Genomic DNA, 15277 nt, shown 5'->3' with positions numbered 1-15277 from the left:
GAGTTTCTGCAGGTATCAGTAAACTAATTTACTGTTTTTTTTTTTAATGTGCCAGGAACAGTACATGTTTTTTTTTTTTAAATTGAGAACAAATGAATTAGAACATGAAGTAGAGTTGAAATCCATAGTTTTGGCTGTGAGAAGGCTCTTCAGGGGGAGCAGGACCAGGAATAGTACTTTTTTACAAATTAAGAGCAAATGAATTGGAACATGACGCTGAGTTGAAATCCACAGTTTTGAGAAAAGTGCATTTAAGTGCATCTTTTAATGGTGAGTATCATCTACCAATCATTTAAATTTATACTTTTCACCTGCAATTTTTGGCTCTTGGGAAATGAAACTTGAGACGTTAAGATTTTTTTTGTAGAATTCCCAAATTGGACATCTATTTTCAAAATTTGTATCTTTATCAATAACTCAAAACTAATCTCTGTGACATGTGCGTGTGTTAGTCATTATTTCATAATTACATCGATAAATATTCTCCTATTATATTATTATATTATTTTTATTTATTATATTTTTTTATATAATATTTTTATTATATTATATTATATTATATTAATATCCTCCTATTATTTACACATGTGTAAAATTCTACATTATGCGCACATTTCAGTCATTTACTATGATAAACATTCATATTTATGTCAAATTAGTAGCACATCGCTGCTAAGATATAGCATCCGAATATTAGTAATAGAATATTAATGAATTTATGCTATCTTTAACACCATTTGGTTTTTCTGAGGCGCTTCAACCAACGCGAATAAACGAGCTTTCCTGAATTCATTATTTTGCCGTCGAACACGAGCGGCAAACAAAGAGGAAGAGAAGGTTTTTTTAAAAATGCGTCCCCTCTGCATGAACCTGCAATATAAATTAATTATTCAAAATGTCAACTTTGGATTAGCGTATACAAGTTTTATGTTAATGCCTGCAACATCACAGGATTTGCGAGGAAACGTTTGATTGGGCGAGTCGAGCGGCGCTCGGAGGTGAAGTGGGGGGCAAAGTGCGATTGCGCCCCGGAACGCCGGGTTCAAGAGCGCCGGCGACATCGGGGTGGAATCAACAAGCTATTTATGAGACGACGCGCGCGCCCGCTCAGGCGACGAGCGTGAACTTCTCATTCGTCACCCAGAAACGATAAAGCGCAAAGCTGCGACGCTGCCAGGAGACTTGACGCTATAAAGGGAAGACGTTTTTTTTTTCCCTTTCTGAAAGTGTAGTGAGTGAGAAGTCTGAATAAGATGAGCCTACAACAGTTTTGTACCCAAAACTTCACGTTTTTTTTCTATTGAGAGCTATGAGGAAAAAGAATTTTTGATCAAGCGTTAGTCTGGAACCTATTGGCAATGAAAAATTTTTTTGTGCACCCTTATGCGGTATTTTGACCATTTTGGGTCGTTTTCTTCCACATCATTTTCGCAGTATTTTAACCAAGGGATGGCACATTTCTGGGAGTGCGATCACAAAATGGGTCGGTCTTGTGACATATTGTCACGACCTGGGTGAAATTTCAGCTCCCCAAGTGTCTTCTTTCAATGCTTTCCCTTTGTTGTGAGATGCCTTTGATGTCGAGATTACTTTGACATTATTCTTGCAGTGTTTTCCCGAGAGATGTCACACTTGTGGTAGTGTGATTACATGTTGAACTTTGACATATTGTCACAATCTGGGTGAAATTTCAGCTCCCCAAGTGTCTTCTTTCACTGCTTTCCCTTTGTTGTACGATGCCTTTGATGTCGAGATTACTTTGACATTATTCTTGCAGTGTTTTCCCGAGAGATGTCACACTTGTGGTGGTGTGATAACAAAATAGGTGTGCCATGTTGAACTTTGACATATTGTCACAATCTGGGTGAAATTTCAGCTCTCCAAGTGTCTTCTTTCAATGCTTTCCCTTTGTTGTGCGATGCCTTTGATGTCGAGATTACTTTGACATTATTCTTGCAGTGTTTTCCCAAGAGATGTCACACTTGTGGTAGTGTGATAACATGTTGAACTTTGACATATTGTCACAATCTGGGTGAAATTTCAGCTCCCCAAGTGTCTTCTTTCAATGCTTTCCCTTTGTTGTGAGATGCCTTTGATGTCGAGATTACTTTGACATTATTCTTGCAGTGTTTTCCCAAGAGATGTCACACTTGTGGTAGTGTGATAACATGTTGACCTTTGACATATTGTCACAATCTGGGTGAAATTTCAGCTCTCCAAGTGTCTTCTTTCAATGCTTTCCCTTTGTTGTGCGATGCCTTTGATGTCGAGATTACTTTGACATTATTCTTGCAGTGTTTTCCCGAGAGATGTCACACTTGTGGTAGTGTGATAACATGTTGAACTTTGACATATTGTCACAATCTGGGTGAAATTTCAGCTCCCCAAGTGTCTTCTTTCAATGCTTTCCCTTTGTTGTGAGATGCCTTTGATGTCGAGATTACTTTGACATTATTCTTGCAGTGTTTTCCCAAGAGATGTCACACTTGTGGTAGTGTGATAATTAAGAGCTGGTGCTATGTTGAACTTTGACATGTTGTTGCCATGTGGGTGAAATTTCAGCTCCCTGGTGTCTTCTTAAATGAAAGAATTGGACAAAATACCGTACAAGGGTTACAATATCCAAGTTAGAGGTAATCTTTAAAAAAAAGAAACCTAAAAAAATGAAATTTCACCATTTTCTTTCACTATTTCAATTGGCACGTACCCAAATGTACTCGCGTGCTTCAGGATTCGAGTGAAAAAAGAAGAAAAGTCAGCATCAACCTGTGTGTATTTTTTTGTGTGAGAGAGTTGGAAAATGTGTGTGTGTGTGTGTGTGTGTGTGTGTAAATAAAGTACCCGGGGTTGACTTTCTACACTTTTGGAAGACGCGTAAAAATCTTTGGAAATGAATGAGGACAAGGGCTTTCCCATGTACCAACAACGAGGCACTCTAAAGCAGCGGTTCTCAAATGGGTACATGAAGGCACCTCAGGGGGTACATATGGTTTATGGTGGTTTTCTGCAGGTACCAGAAAGTATAATTCAATGTTCTTCAATAATGTGTCAGGAACAGCACAGTTTACTTTTCAAATTAAAAACAAATGAATTGGAACTTCTTGCTAAATTCAGATACAGTAACTAGTTTGCAAAACTACTAAAAATGTATTTTGTTACGTTTTATACGGGCTCTCCATGTCATTAGTGATGCAATTTTCTAGAAAATGAGCCAGAAATAAAATGGATAATGTGACTCTGTCAACTTTAAATACCCCAACAAGAATAATCCCAAATTTTAATCAATTAGACCGAGATTTTTTTTTTCCTTCCAAAATTCCTAAAGCAACCATACCAGCCCAGCCCAAGATAGACATAGAAAATAAAACACGAACAGCAAACAACGAGGCGCTCTCAAGCAGCCATCCAACTAGACCATCAGATGAACGAGTTTATTTTCATGGTACGTGTATAGCAATTAAGCTAAATGCACATTGCGACCGCTGTTTCCAAAAGTGTACGAATCTGCCTCGTGTACCAAACTCTTGCGAACCGTCAAATAAAAAAAAAAACTAGCTGATGATGTCATCGTTACGTGCGCCCAATTCCTCCGACAAGCACTTACTTCCGTGCATCCGGGCGGCCATCAACATAACGGCGGCCCGTCGTGTCAGAGAAATAAACAACATAATTGCCATGCCGGTGTAGGCGTCATGGCTGCCGTCAACTGGGAGCTAATAAACACCTTGTCAATGCGGGAGGTGTCAAGTTTACACCCGGGACGTGACGCCATCTTTAAGAGCGCGCCCGGCTCACGAGAAGCCGCTAATACCGCTGGCCATTTGACTCGGGCGCCGAAGGGCAAGCTGGAGAAGCGTCACATCGCGGGAGCGGCAAACACGGTGTCGAGCGGAAGGAATGGTACCCGGGCCTCCGCGCTACCCGCTTCGTATCGGAAACGCGGATCGACAGGTGGCAGCTCGATAAGAGGACCTCGGCGGCAGAGGGTGAGGAGGATGGTTTGATCTGCCGGGGTTCGGGGAGGTGAAGCCGATTGATGACCCGCTGCCGAGGTCGCCGTCCGCGGCGTTTGTTTAATGCGTGCCGAGGGCGCGCGGACTACAAAGCGGATCAGGAGTCTAAAAGCAGCCCGCCAAGCGGACGGGCACGATTGATCCGCAACCTTTAAGCCCAGGGTGGCAAAGACGACTTCTTTTGAGCGAAGACCTGAAAATCCAGCCTATTTGTTGGCGTCCACTACAGTGGACGTTGGTTTTTGCTCTTATCTTTTGACTCGGTGGAGCTACTTTACTAAGTCCTGGCGTGCATAGTTAGGGACATCTTGTCCCAGGTGTTTGGTGCGGATGCGATTCACTTGCCTTTGTTTTGATTAGTTGTTTCAACTTTGAAAAAATAATGTTAAAATTTGAAAACAACGCTTATACAGTGGACCCCCGCCATACGACATTCATCCGTTCCAGAATTGGGATCGTAAGGCGAAATCGTATAAAATGCGTATAAAATGCGTATAAAACCCCAGGTTAAAAATCGAAATTGTATATACGTTAATTAGGAAGAAAATAGTATAGTAAGTACTACTTATATATAATATACATGTAATTAAGTAACATCATGAATAAAAAAAATATAAAAGAAAAATGACATTTTATTTACCTTTCAGTGACGCTGACTTGAACTACTTAATCCCTAACAAGGTATAGCCTAGCCTAGCCTAGCATGGCCTTCTTCGTATTCCTTAATTATCTCCAGCTTGGTTTCCATACTTATTTTGTTCTTACCTCTCCCTTTAACGTCAATAATGTTAGAATTAAGCACTAAAATGCACAATAAATACGATATTGTCACATGAGACCAAGTATTTAGCATGTCGGCATCTTAGTGACACCGTGAACCCGACCGATGGCAAACCAGCATCTCAGTGAGGCGTTGCAGCGCAGGCGATTTGACGCAAACAGAAAATAAGGGCAATTACCTAACCGCCTGAAGAGGGAGGCAAAACAACATAAACAGCCAACCCTACAGGTCATGACAGTTGTTGATGCCGTAAAGCGGGGAAAATGCTGTAAAAAGGGGACGAAAAAACTTAGTATTCCGCTTCGTAACGTGGAAAAAAATGTCCACTGTATAAACATTAGTATTTTTGTCATACATTTAGAATGTAGTGTGAAGTAGAAAAAAATGCAGTTGTTTTTTAACACTGGAGAACAGCAGCTACTGCTGACTTTGCTTTTGTTGTTGTTTATGGCAAACATAAAAGAAAGCGCTCCGTGGTGCGTTTCTTTCGTGAAATCCAACTTTACGGACGCCACACCCTTTCCTGCCTCATCTCCTCGCGACATTTTATTTGTTTACTGTATTTGTGTGAGGGGGAGGTGGGGGGGGGGGGGCATATCGGACACCGCACCTCGCCGTGCGCCGCCTCTCTTGGCGTCTCCTTCCTGTGCCCGTCGTCCTCTCCCTCCCTTAGGCTATTTATAACCTAGCAGCACTTTATGAATGTCCGCAGGCGCAGCATTACACAGCCTTGTGATACTCTGCTGCATCTGTGTTGTTCTCAAACACGGGCAGGACTGCGAAGATACAGGCGCAAAAGGGGTGGGTGGGGGGGTGGGGTAGGGGAGGGGGGGTGCCAGTGCCAGGGAGTGATGCTGCCAAGAGACCAAGTTTCACCATCTTGTACTTGACAATGTGATATCCCAATTGTTAGGAAGGGAGGGGGGGGGGGGGGGAGAGTGGGGGGGGGGGGTGTTGGCAGGGGTTCATCAAATGCAGGATGCAGCCCATTGAGCAGATAAGCCATCTTTGCAGATGAGGCTGCCAATGTTATCACAGCGGTGAAGATTAATACGGAGCTTCCATCAAGGTACTGCAATCACATTCACGGGACAATTACAATGTGATTAATGGCCAAATCCCTTATGCACACACGTACGCACAACCACTACACTCAAAAATCACAAACTGTGTTGTTGATGATGTTGCGATCAGATTTTTTTTGGGGGGGGGGTTACCTGCAGAGGACGCGGTTAAGCAGACTCTAACCTTATTCTGATGTTTTTTGCTAGCGTCGGACTCGCCTGATAGGTCTTGAAGGACGCGCGTGGAATAACTCACCTGCTGTGGTCCTCAGCGCCGCCGCTGCTGCCGAGCATCCTTTCGCATTTCCACCCGCGCGGCAGCAACTCCGAGGAACACGCACGCTCCCGGGCACTACCTCAAGTCCGTCAAATTCATGCGCGGGATCGAAATGTTAAAAAAACGTCCGCTCGCTCCTGTACAATTAAAAAAAAAAGAGGAGACGGCGAGCATCCGTTTCCCACCACTTCCAGACGGTGCGTGCGCGCGCCGAAACGCTCCGTCCCGCAATGAGGAGGAATGCAAATGGGAGGTGGGATGGATGGAAGGAAGGAAGGGAGGGAGGGAGGGGAGAGAAAAGGGAGGGAGGATCCACTCCCACGCGTGGCACACACACTCAAAAGAACCTCACTCTCTTTTTTGTCTTTTCCACATTTGTTTTGGACCAGCGCACCTTTTGATCATCTTCCCCTTATTTTCCGCGCGCTTAAGCCGCACCCGTCCGTCACGCGCGCGCACGCGGCCCGCGTTCCGACGAGAGAGCGCCCGCTGTCACGTTGACGAGCGAATAACGCGATGGAATCACATTCAAGTGTGAGTGAAAGATGAGGACGGAGGAGGAGGAGGAGGAGGGTGCAGTTCCGGGAACGAGAGCACGGTGACGCTGTGGGCTTCGGCAAGTGCTCGTCTGATCCGCCGCGATCGCTGAAGGATACTTTGAATGGCGCAAAGAAAAAAAAGTGGATTTCATTCAAATTGCTTTGAATGCCAAGTGAGCATTGCTTATGTAATGTCACTCGTTTGGAGTGGACTTGAATTGTTAGGTTATCTAGCAAGTGTGTGTGCGTGTGTGTGTGTGTGTGTGTGTGTGTGTGTGTGCGTGGGGGGGGGCTTTATTTATATTTGAATTCAATTTAGTGTGATAACATTATTGTCAACACGACTTTTAAAAGACAATAAAAACGAAAGATGATACAAAAATAACGGTACTAATATATATATATATATATATATATATATATATATATATATATATATATATATATATATATATATATATATATATATATATATATATAGGGAAAGAGGAAGGAGAACGGGAGGAGGAAAGAAGAAATACAAGAAAATACGAAAGAAAACAAAAGAAAACTGAAAGAAAAAATAGAATACATGTAAAAGTAACGCGAAGGAAGAATGCACTTACAGAGAGGTAGCAAAGAAGGAAGGAAGAAAGGTAGGACGGTAAAAAAAAACGAGAGAGGAAATAGAATAGGGCGAGGAAGGAAGAAAAGAAGAAATAAAAGAAAACAAAAGAAAACTGAAAGAAAAATAAAATAGATGCAAAAGTAATATGAAGGAGGACATACAGGCAGAAATGAAGGAAGGAAGGAAGGTAGGATAGAAAAAAGAAACGGAAAGAGGAAATAGAATAAGTTGAGGAAGGAAGAAAAGAAGAAATAAAAGAAAACAATAGAAAACTGAAAGAAAAATAAAATAAATGCAAAAGTAACATGGAGGAGGACATACAGGCAGAAATGAAGGAAAGAAGGAAGGAACGTAGGACAGAAAAATGAAACAGAATGAGGAAATAGAATAGGTTGAGGAAGGAAGAAAAGAAGAAATAAAAGAAAACAAAAGAAAACAAAGAAAAATAAAATAAATGCAAAAGTAAAATGGAGGATGCACAAGCAGAAATGAAGGAAGGAAGAAAGGTAGGACAGAAAAAAAAACGGAAAGAGGAACTAGAATAGGACAAGGAAGGAAAAAAAGAAGAAATAAAAGAAAATAAGAAAGAAAATTGAAAGAAAACAGAATAAATGTAAAAGTAATACGGTGGATGCACAGACGGAAATGTAGGAATGAAGGAAGAAAGGTAGGACAGATTAAAGAAACGGAAAGAGGAAATAGAATAGGACGAGGTAGGAAGAAAAGAAGAAATAAAAAAAATAAGAAAGAAAACAAAAGAAAACTGAAAAAAATAAAATAAACGCAAAAGTAATACGAAGGAGGATGCACAGACAGAAACGAAGGAAGGAAGAAAGGATGGAAAAAAGAAACGGAAAGAGGAAAGCGAATAAGAGAAGAAAAGAAGAAAATAAAGAAAATTGATAGAAAAAATAGAATCAACGTAAAAGTAATACAAAGGAAGGATGCGCATACAGAAAGGTAGGAAATAAGACACACTTACAGATTATAATTATTCCCATTTTTCATGAAACTGAATGTGACTGGTTAAGTGTGTACGGTCACATGACAGGAAGCGCACAACCTCATGATAATATTTTTTTCTCCATCTCTCTTAAACTTTCACAAAAACTTTGCACTTGAACAGGGGTGTGTAGACTTTTTCTACCCAACAGATCCCACACACAATCACTCCCACTTTACCTCGCCGGCAGTCGATGCGATGTGACGGGTTTGTAATCACCGCGCACGCTGCGCGAGGATTAGCGGGGGTTGCTCGGAGGACAGCGAATTGGAACCGTTCCGCGCTCCGCTCGGGTTTTCCGCGGGCCCGTTTCGGCCAGGTTTTACGCCGAAAAAATATCAAGTCCTCATTACGGTGCCAAAGTGTGCCGCGAGTCAGGAGAGTTCTCTTTGAAAACAACGAGACTCGGTTTAGATATTTGGAGACCAGATGAAAGGGATGGCTAATTATCCAACATGGACTTTTTGGAAGCGGTTGGGGAGCAACCAAGAAGAAAACTTTGCTACTCTGATTACATTAAGTTGATTTTTCGGGTATATCTGCAGAGTGGAGAATTTGCTAACAGGAAGCTCTTTGTCGTTTTTCTCAAAAAACACTCGTTAGCTTGTTTCAACATTGACGGTTGTTGTGATGTAAACGCGTCGAAAATTAAGCTAGGTCGTGTCAACTATGTTTGCGATTTTTGAGATTTTAATCTGTGGAAAATTGTGAAAAATATGACAATCACGGAGCGCCGGACCGTAATTGAGACGCACCCTTAATTTGGGGGTCAAATTCTGATTTCTGTGCTACTATGTATAAAATGCACCAACAATTTGGCAACATAAATTCTTAATATTTCCTTCTGTTCATAGATATAAGTTATATATTTGTTGCGGGTTAAGTGTGCTGTAGATTTCCCACATTGTGAGCGGTCAGTGAACGCCTCGCCAGTGCATCGCTTGAATGCGCTCAAAGCAGTTGGTTTTCCTCGCGATGCAGCTCCATTTCTATTCGCCGTAAATACCCCAAATTACGCAGTATTCCCTGTTTCACCAAGTTTATGATTGTGTTATATTTCAAAAGACCGCAATTAATAAACTAGTCAAATGGAATACCTTACTGTGTTCTCTAACCGGTTCACATAGGGTCCATACTTTGCGACTCTTAATTGAATCAGCTGGAGACATCATAACTAACATTTTCCTCTCCATTTAAGTAATATTCCTATGCGTGAACAAGGATGAACCCGGGACGGTGGTTCAGTTTGCTTGCTTCTTTTGTTTCAAACAATGCCGGAACAGCCTCAGCTAACACAAGCTGCTGGTAGCTGTATCATGTTCTTGCTGCTAGCAGCCAAATGTTGGTAATTATTGTAAGAAAATGGCTGATATAAAAATGTGCATCTGTATATAAAAACTCAGCTTATTTGGCTGACAGCTGAATCTTCCTCGAACGGTGTCGAAAAGAAAAAAAAAAATCACATTTTTAAGTTACCATTTATAGCATGCAACTTTTGGCCTTGATTTTTTTTGCATGGAAGCAGTTAGACGGCAATAGTAAATAAGTACAATTGCCTAAAAACGCCAGCAGATGGAGGCAAACCAACACAAATACAGCTAAGCCTCTAGGGTCATGACAGTTGTTTTGTTCTCAAAACTGGGAAAATGTCATAAAGAGGGGATGAAAAAAACTCCACGTCGCAACATGTACATTTCGTGAATCAGGGAAGTTGTAACAGTATTATTGTGTGAACAAGGATGGACTCAGACGGTGGTTCAGTCTGCTCGCTTCTTTTACTGAATATAATGCTGTAACAACCGCAGTTATCACAAGCTGCTGTGACGGCTGCCCCCCGCTCTCTAGCTCGTACCGTTACCGTAATTATTATAAGTAAGAATACGGTTGATATAAAAATGAACATCTGTGTATCAAAACTCTGATTATGTAGCAGACAGAGCGATCTTCCTCAGATGGTGTGAGAAAAAAAATCTAATCTTTAAATTACCGTACATTAGACATACCCAGTCTTTTGGCATTTGTTTTTGGGGGAAAAATGAGTCTTATATTTGGGGAATTACAGTAAAAATAACAAATGGAAAAACTTCCATGTACCATTTTTCTGTTTAAAGATTAAGGATGATGCTTATAGTCTGGCGCGGCTTATACGTGACAAAACAATTTTCCCAATTACCTTTTCTCGGTGCGGCTTATATTCGGAAAAATACGGAACCATCCATTGCTTCACCATCTAACTTTTATCCTCGCCGCATGAAAACTTTGCCAATAGACTGAGATGACATTTACTAAACGGCTTTGAAAGGTTTCACATTTTACCGTGAGTCATCTTTACCATTTTACCTTAAGAGAGAAAAAACAACAACAACAAAAATCCGTTGTTATCTAACACACTTGTCTCGTCTGTATGTCGGTTAGGCTCCCCTTCACACTGCACAACAGAGGATTGTACCGCTAAAGTGTTTGTCCTGCAGTGTTAAACTGCAGCGTGTGTGCATCCGCGAGCCTTTTCCATTCCTTCCCGTTTATTTATTTTTTTTTGCACGGACCCTCAGAGCGACTGAAGCCATTCAGGCGTCACAGCTACATGTAAATGTCATCAGCATCAGTTCACGCTTGGCCAAGATACTCTTGCTGGAGTTCACTGTGTCTTCTCTCCACACTTTCCATCCTCTTCCGGTGTGTGTGAAACAATTCCTTTAGGGGGTGATGAGCGGGAGCGGGAGGAGGGTCTTTTTTTTTTTTCTTTCCGGATCACTAAACGGACCCGAGCCGAGCAGATGTTGACGCTCAGAGGAAAGTTTCGCAGTTACTCGGGACTAAAAGTCCATTTAGGGTTCCGCGAGGTAAATAGTCGTGCTACCGCGACAATAAAGGTAAGATTTGGCAGGAATACGAAAAAGTCGGAGTGGGAAACTATTACAGGAATTTATCGTGAAGAATACGTTACGGCGGGGTCCTGTTTTACGAGATGAATCCGTTCCGCGGTTGGGCTTGTAAGGCCAATTCACCGTATGGCGGGCAATCCAAACCTATGTTGAATAGCTAATGCTAATTCGAACCCCAGGTAAAAACCAAAACAAAATTGTACCTTCATATCAAAAGTTGGTACCAAAATAGTATAGTAAGTGCTACGTATATATAATATACATGTATACAATCAGAAAACATCATGAATAAAAAATATAGAAAGGATTTATTTACTTTTGAGTGCCGCTTGTTATTCCCATATTCCCTAGTGAGGGTAGCCGAGGCTAAGCTAGCTTCGTATTTCTTGATTATCTCCAGCTACGTTTCTATAGAAATCATCTTCTTACTTCTCTCTTTAACATCACTAGCAATCTTGGGTCCCATGGCTAATCCTTTCAACTTTGAATTAAGCAGTAAAATGCACTATAAATACGCGTTTGTTACCACTGGCGATAGTAAAAAGCTTTACCGAAACGAGTGAGGCCGACCAATAGCAGACCAGCATCTCCGCCATGTGACGACAACAGAAAATAAGTGCAATTACCTAAAAATGCCTGCTGATGACAACACAACCAACCCCTTAGGGTCATGACAGTTGTTTTTGTCGCAAAGCCAGGAAAATACTGTAAAGAGGGGACGAAAAAACTTAGTATTCCACATCGCAGCATAAAAAAACATAAGGCAGGGACGCTGTAACCCGTGGTCCACTGTATTAATATTCATATTGTTGTTTTAATTTCACTAAAAAAAGTTTGAATACTATCCTTAGCCCTTTTTTTTGTCCAATCCTTGAACTCATTCAATGCCAGGGGGGTATTTTAACTCTTTTCTGCAGTTTTCTTAAGTGTCTTTCAAGTGATTCTCGCAGAAATTAAGCCAAGGGATCGAACATGATTGTAGCGAATTACTGTCACATGTATCGCACGAAACCACACAGCGAAATTCTTACTCCGTTCACCTCAGCAAACAGAAGGCGGCAGCCACGGTAGGTGCCATCATGCTAACGTAATCAATACGTTGGTGTTGGTCCAGATCAATTTACCTTTATTATATTTTATTCTTTTTTCTGCATTAAATAGTTCAGTTCATCAAAAATGTTTCTAGTTTGAATAAGGAATGACATATATTTAACTTCCGGTGTTTTAATGCACTTCGAGCCATTTTTTTTCAGATTCAGAATAAGCTGTAACCTGTATAAACTCCTATAAAAAGTAGAGATGTCTTTTTAGGGTTTGCCGTTTGGATGGAGGCGTTAATTAGCGTAGCAATGTATCTCGTAAAGGTATAAGTCTCCCCTCTCAAAACGGGGGTTGAAAATGAGGAAACAGAACCAAGAAATACGGTAAGCGTGTCTTATATTTGGGGAATCACAACATGTAATTAACCTCCAGTTAAATTTCGGTTCCACTTTAATCAATCAAACATTTTTTCTTGTATTATTTTTGTCATAGACACCAATTAAAACAACGTTATCTAAAAAATACAACTTTAACCTTCTACTAACCCTTCCTTTTTCTTTATACGCTCTAAGGAAAAGAATTGAACAAAAAAAAAGGGTGATAATTATCTCCGTGAGGATGCATCTGATGAGAGGGCAGAGCTCTCCCGCTAAGAGCAGCAAACAGAGGTAACAAAGGAGAGTGCCTCCACGGCTTTTTAAAGCATCAATAATTCATTTGGTCTGCCGTGTTCTTCGGCGCTGGCACGCACCCCTCGCCCTTCATCTGCCGGCTTGAAGCTTGTCACTCACACGCCAGCCATAAACGCCGTTTGCTTGTTATCGTCCTTCGCTCTCTCTTTCTTCAGCGACTTGGCGAAATGAGGCGTCCGTTTTTTCGCGCTTCAAACCGTCCGACCGCAGCCAACCGCTAAAAAGCGCCACGTTCTCAGACGAACGCGTTCGAGAGGTGCCCCGGGCAAATATTTCAGAAGAAAATCGGCAGGAAATCATCATCAGTATCAGTGGTGTCCAAACTACGGTCCGGGGGCCGTTTGGGGACCGCCATTCATTCTTCAGTGGCCCGCAACATGAGCGAAAAAACGAAAGCTAGTTAAACATTATTTTTGTCGTCACGCTAACTTCAGATTTGCTTGAACGTTAGTTTGCAACTAACTACAACTAACTAATATCCAGTGGTTATAAAACATACACACCCGTTTGATGATCGACAAAATATTTATTACAACCTAATTGGTGTTTTTATTTTTTTAATCTTTTTTTAATAATAATAATATATTTGTTTTAATAATAAACAATAATAATTGGTAAGACTTGTTTGTACAGTAGATATAATTCAAATCAAACTGTTTTTTTTAATGTAATTAAGTATTTTTAACTCTTTCGGTGCCATAGAAGAATTATCTTCTTTGAAAAGAATAACAAAAATAATATATAGCGAAAATCTCGTCAGTTACTTTTTTTATGGAGAGCAGCTGACACCCTTGACTACTGCTTATCTTAGATTAAGACAATTGACCAGTGTAGTGATAACTGTGACCATTGGATGGCAGTGTTTCCACACTTATAACACAGCTGTTACCTACATGCAAGTGTAACTGAAGAATGGAAGTCGATCTTTTGTATGTTGACAGATATTGCATACAAAATTCTGTTAGCCTTGAAAGTTGAATGAAAATTATAAACATACAGGACATGCTAACGTTTACCTTTTCCGATAACGCTTTCACTGATAGAGTTAACCGATACACAATAGTGATAAGTAAACTGGTAAAAATCGTGCACAATATATTTTAACGAAAAATAAAGTTTCATCAGATTGACTTTTTTTCCGCTTGCTGATAATGTCAATCTTTATAATTATCACATGAGAGATGTTAGATTCAAAATTGGTAGCGTCCATCCTTAGAAGCCGGGCAACCATCGTTGCAGACGTCTTATATTTTGATTATATGTGCTAAGGTGAGATCTCGCACATAAAGACATTAACGGAAGCAGCCCGTTTATCGCCATAGCAACCCACATTCAGTCAATCTTCTGGGACCCTGCAGTTATTTTTGATACATTATATGGACAGTATGGGTGTCATAAAAGCAAGAAGGCTTTTTTCGTGACATATCGAGAGAACACAATGTCCAAATACAGCAAGAACTAAATTTGCGCCCACAAGTGCAATTTCCGAGGCGAATGTGAATGTTAGCATAACTTATAGGAGGAGGAAACAGCTTGCAAATTGCTTCGCCGTATGTGCCTGAAAAAGCATATTTATTTCCATATCATACACGTTATGTTTAACAAAACGCTGTGGATTTCTGTTTAAAAAGTTTGACTGACATCTGATTGTTTCGTTGCCATCCCCTTTAGCGCAGCTCCATCTAGTGGGTGCATCACGCAAACTCAGCCACTATTGTAGCTTCTATTCTATGCGCCTTATAATGCGATGCACCGTATATATGAAAACAGTTTTAAAATAGGCCATTCATTGGAAATATGTTTGAAAATTTACAATTATGTTAACATGTATTTAAATACATTCGAATGTACTTATATATTTGTCAAAAACAAGTTTGCCAGTCAAAAATATACATGTACAATTTAGCTAAGTCTCAAAATGGTGATTTCCAAAATGACGAATTCATCAAATGATCTAGATTTATGATTGCCCAGCTTTGTATTTTTACCGCCCAGAGAAGAAAAAGAATATATGTCTCATTCGGTCTACGGGTTGCAAAAGTTACTTTCCAGTGATTGACAAAAATGGGTCGAAAACATTTATTTTTAGATTCTGACAAAACTACCATCCTTAACCCATGTGCCGTATTTTGTTCAATCCATTGATCATTACATCAAAGGCACTTCACATCAAAAGGAAGACATTAAAAAAAGAAGACACTTGGGAGCTGAAATTTCACCCAGATTTTTTCGACATGACAAATGTTAAAATTATCCTTGAAATTTATGAAAATAAATGACCTGTAGCCTATGCATGATTGGATTTTGTGTTTTTAGCAGACTTTTATCAAGCTAATTCCTATTTAACCCTTTGAATGCCAGCCATGAAAAAACGC

General features: G+C 40.5%; 1 protein-coding gene across 2 annotated transcripts in view; it reads right to left on the bottom strand.

The window, feature by feature from the left end:
• The window catches only part of lingo1a (leucine rich repeat and Ig domain containing 1a), a 116369-nt gene that overhangs the window by 29244 nt on the left and 71848 nt on the right, over positions 1–15277 (bottom strand). The window contains exon 1 of one of the 2 annotated variants that reach the window (XM_088417350.1): positions 6115–6933. The exons of the other annotated variant lie outside the window; for it this stretch is intronic. The gene's annotated coding sequence lies outside the window, so the exon portion shown is untranslated. Of the gene's footprint in view, positions 1–6114; positions 6934–15277 lie in introns of those variants that run through there. 2 annotated transcript variants of the gene reach the window in all.

This window comes from Hippichthys cyanospilos, chromosome 6 (assembly GCF_059441005.1).
Source record: "Hippichthys cyanospilos isolate Australia breed blue-spotted pipefish chromosome 6, RoL_Hcya_1.0, whole genome shotgun sequence".
NCBI classification, from domain to species: Eukaryota; Metazoa; Chordata; class Actinopteri; order Syngnathiformes; family Syngnathidae; genus Hippichthys; species Hippichthys cyanospilos.
Note: the sequence above shows the minus strand (reverse complement) of the source record. Positions and strands in the feature narration are given on the sequence as shown.